Consider the following 5,009-nt stretch of genomic DNA (forward strand, 5'->3'; position numbering starts at 1 on the left):
GTGGGGCATAATTTGTTATTTGAAAGTCACTGAGATAAGTCTTGCCTCTAAGACAATAGCTGTAGAATATCTCATAAATCAAACTATAATGTGGTAGTGTCGAATCTTTCCCTTGGGGCATATTTGTTTTTTGAAATTCCTTTAGCTAAGCCATACCTCTAATATAATAGTTGTAGAACATTTCATAAATGAAAACATAACGTGGTAGATTCAGCTCTTTCCCGTGGGGCATAATTTATTGTTTGAAAGTCCCTGATCTAAGTCTGGACTCTAAGACGATAGTTGTAGAACATCTCATAAATGAAAACATAACATGGTAGATTCAGCTCTTGCCAGTGGGGCATAATTTGTTGTTTGAAAGTCCCTTAGTTAAGTCTTACCTCTAAGACAATAGTTGTAGAACATCTCATAAATTAAAATACAATGCGGTGGTGTCGACTCTTGCCCGTGGGGTATAATTAGTTGTTTGAAAATCCTTGAGCTAAGTCTTGCCTCTAAGATAGTAGTTGTAGAACATCTCATAAATGAAAACATAATAAGGTAGAGTCAACTCTTGCCCGTGGGGCATAATTTGTTGTTTGAAAGTCCCTGAGCTAAGTCTTGCCTCAAAGACAATAGTTGTTGAACTACTTATAAATCAAAATACAATGTGATAGTGTCTACTCTTGCCCGTGGGGCATAATTTATTGTTTGAAAGTCCTTGAGCTAAGTCTTGCCTCTAAGACAGTAATTGTAGAACATCTCATAAATGAAAACATAGCGTAGTGAGTCAAATCTTGCACGTGGGGAATAATTTGTTGTTTGAAAGTTCCTGAGCTAAGTCTTGCGTCAAAGACGATAGTTGTAGAACATCTCATAAATCAAAATACAATGTGTTAGTGTCAACTGTTGCCCATGAAACATAACTTGTTATTTGAAATTTCTTGAGCTAAGTCTCGCTAAAGTCAACTGTTACCCGTGGGGTATAATTTGTTGTTTGAAAGATCCTGAGCTAAGTCTTTTCTCTAAGGTAAGACTTATAAATCATCTCATAAATTAAAATACAATGTGGTAGTGTTGACTCTTGCTCTTGAAACATAACTTGTTGTTTGAAAGTCATAAGTCTTGCCTCTACAATGTAGTACTGTCAACTCTTGCCCATGAAACGTAGCTTGTTATTTGAAATTTCTTGAGCTAAGTCTCGCTAAAGTCAACTGTTACCCGTGGGGTATAATTTGTTGTTTGAAAGATCCTGAGCTAAGTCTTTTCTCTAAGGTAAGACTTATAAATCATCTCATAAATTAAAATACAATGTGGTAGTGTTGACTCTTGCTCTTGAAACATAACTTGTTGTTTGAAAGTCATAAGTCTTGCCTCTACAACGTAGTACTGTCAACTCTTGCCCATGAAACGTAGCTTATTGTTCGGAAGTCTTAAGTCTTGCCTTTATAATTTGATAGTGTCAACTCTTACTCATGAGATGTAACTTGAATGGAAGAAATCGAAGAAAAGAACAAAAATAATAAAAAATGCGGAAAAAGAAGAAACTGAAGAAAATTATTAATAAAACAAAAATCAATGAAAATGTAGAAGTTGAGAGAGAATAGGAAAAAAATAAAGGTTGATAAAAATTTAAAAAAAAAGATTAAATAAAAATAAAGGTCGAGAAAAAATTAAAAAAAATAAAAATAACTTTTTTTTAATAAAAGTAGACGTTGAAAGGTGTTAAGAAAAAAGTAAGGGTTGGGAAAATTAAAAAGAAAAAAAAAGATGAAAGAAAAAATAAAAAATAAAAATAATGTAAAATAAAAAAGAAATAAAAATAAGTTGAGAGCAAAAAAAGAAAAAAGTAAGGGTTGAGAAAATTAAAAAGAAAATTTTAAGAAAATTTTTTAATTTGAGGCTAAAATTTGAAAGTCACTCCAATTTGAGTATATTTTTGAGATTCACCCCTTTATGATCGAGTCATACTTGAATAGAGGGAATAATAAGTGTCCGTATTGTCGCTGTAACTAAGGCGAACCTCCGGTGATTTTCTCATGTTTGAATAACTATGGTGATTTTCTCATGTTTGAATAACTATACAGTTTTAATCTTGTCAATACATATAACATAGATGCATGAGAAGAAAACATTGAGTAGATAATAGTGTTTAAGTTGTTGGTCATTAAGTAGATATAGTGTTTAACTTGTTGGTTTATGTTCATACATTTTGATATAAATAGAAGCTAGTAGTGATAGCAAACTGTGTTATTAGCATGGTTGTAGAAATGTTGTTGATAAAATGTTAATCGAAAGTCACTAATATTTCTTATTTCTCTTCACTGTTCATTTAGTTTATTTCTGCTTTATTCATTTATATTAGAAGTATGCTTGGGTGATTATGCCAGAATGTTCGCTCATATTAGCGATAGTATCGGGTGCATGCCACGTTCAGGGCCTCGGCTCGGATCGTTACAGTATGAGGGTCCAATCCACTTTTTTCATCCAGTACAGTCCTTTCAAAAACGCATTCATCATACTGCCCATTATCACATTAACAAGAAGTTTCAATTTACCTCCTTTTGCGATCTATGCCAAGAAAAAGGATTTCTTTCTCAAGACATCAAAAGCTGGTAGTTCTTAATCGTACAGAGCCTTGTCACCAGCCACTAGGATTACTAGTTGGCCATCTTCAGCTGGGTTTTCGCTCCCTGAAACTGGAGCATCAAGGAAAGAACCATCCTTTGATGTAATAGCCTCACTAAACTTTGAAGAAGCATCAGCATCAACAGCTGACATGTCAATATACCCCTTTCCACCATGTAGCTGCTCAAGAGCACCATCTTGCAATTGTATACTTGCACTTCTTGACTCCTGCTGCAGGAGTTTCTCCAAGAGAGGATCCATGTTGCACGGAAAATTTTATCATGGTTAGGTCCAACCAACAAATGTTGGATGAGGCTCCACTGCCTTTTTGACACATGGAACAGTGGGCAATTTAAAAATACTTTTAGTATTTTGTAGTACTATTGACATGCGTTCAATCAAGAATAATAAATTGAGCTAAATACTTTCTCCGTTCAGTTTTATTCGTCACAAATTGAGATGACACATTTATTAAGAAAAATAATTAATAACATGATTATTTTACTATCGTATCTTTATTAAGTGATGTTTACATTGTGTCTTAAAATTAATTTGGAGAAAAAATAATTAATGTTAAGGGTAAATAGGAAAATAAATTTCTTTTCTTGATATGTCAAAAATGATAAGCAAAAATAAAAATTCAATTAGAAAATTAGTGACAAGTAAAAGTGAATAAAGAGTAAATAGTAGTGCGTATAAAAAAAAGGCAATAAAAATTGTATGCTTGTGTCTTCAGCAGGCGCAATAAGAGGTAAATAAATATAAAAAGTGGCATAATTTGTAATTTGCATAATTTACTATTAATGATTGATATTTTTTCATCAGTTATCATCTTAATTAGTGGGTCATGGTTGTAAATGATTTACCACAAATTGCTTAACTATTTGCTAGAAAATTAGCCGTTCATCCGAGGACAAAATAAAAGTATCTTTTACACTACGAAAAGATATGATGCAGTGGATACTTCTTTCTTGATCAAAGGTCTTAAATTAGAATCCTAGATATGAAAAAATACTTAATAGAAAGTGCTGAATGGAAAAAAAAAAACCTTTTACAGTTTCATTAAGTTTTATAATTCTTTAATTGAAGGCAAATCTAATTAAAAGTACATGAATATGTTATATAGGAGTATAATTTCATGCAAATAATACTAATTGTTTTTTTTTTACTTTGTTACTTGTACATAATTGAAAAAGGTATTTTTATTATTTTGCAATAAACTAAGGATATTAAGGTGAAAATTATTTTAAAATGTAGAAAATAGTTTCAAAATACTAGACTTATTTTTGTTAATCTTTCATATAATAATTTGTTTTGATTAAAAAATTGTCGAAGTTAGAGGAAAAGAACCAAGATCTGAACATCAAGTTTTGAAATTTTTGTAGCATCAACAAGATTATCCAAGATTTGGACACCAGTTTCCTTAAAAAAAAATTAATGGATGTATTTCACTATGATTAATCTTATTAATAATTCTTTAAAGCTTCCAGTTGACTAGCCATCTTTATTTTTACTTGTCCAATTTTGACTTGACATGTCATTAAAAATAGAATAATTAACATGACTATTTTACCACATTATTCTTCTTAATTGATGCTTAGTATTAAACATTGAAAATTATTTAGGAAATAAATAATTAATATTGAAAGTAAAAAAATTTTAAAAAATTATTTTTCTTGATATATCAAAAATAACGAGTAAAAATAGAATTAATTATATAAATAAGTTACAAGTACAAATGAATGGAAGAGTACTATAGTTATTTAAACTAAGGATAATATTAAGAAAATATAATTAAATTTTTATAATTTTTTAAATGAATAAATAAAAAGATCATTTTCAAAAAGCCAAATAAAATGAAATAATAGTGTTATAAATGTATTTATATTATAATGAACGAAAAAGGGTCAGAAATACCCTTCAACTACTACAAATGGCTGTAAAATACCCTCCATCTATCTTTGGGCTCTAAAATACCCTTCCATCCACCTACATGGCTCACAAATACCCTTCCAATTAACAGACATCTGATTTGGCTTTAATTTAACACATGACAGCTCGTGATTGGTTTAAAATTGAATTAAGTAAAATATAATTATTTTTAAAACACAACTTAATTCCCACTTAAACTACTCACCCATCTGCCCAACCCAATGACCCAACCCAAACATAACAAATAAAGGAAAACTAGATATTATCTTCTCAAAAAATCAATTCAATTTTAGGGTTTGTGCAAATATCATAGAGAACAGGTCGAGTCTATATTCCGGCAACCTTGATAGTGGCGGACAAGTGCCAAAACGTGCGTCAAGCCTCCGCGAACCTAACCCAACAAAAATCCCCAAAAAATACTACCTCAAACGTCGGAAATTTGCATTTGAACGTTGCGCCACCGTTTGCGA

At 30.9% G+C, this 5,009-nt stretch overlaps 1 pseudogene; it reads right to left on the bottom strand.

The window, feature by feature from the left end:
* Nucleotides 1–2,383: 2,383 nt before the first annotated feature.
* Nucleotides 2,384–2,890, bottom strand: LOC124890296 (annotated as a pseudogene).
* Nucleotides 2,891–5,009: the final 2,119 nt, after the last annotated feature.

The sequence above is a fragment of the Capsicum annuum genome, unplaced genomic scaffold, assembly GCF_002878395.1.
Source record: "Capsicum annuum cultivar UCD-10X-F1 unplaced genomic scaffold, UCD10Xv1.1 ctg1491, whole genome shotgun sequence".
Lineage (NCBI taxonomy): Eukaryota > Viridiplantae > Streptophyta > Magnoliopsida > Solanales > Solanaceae > Capsicum > Capsicum annuum.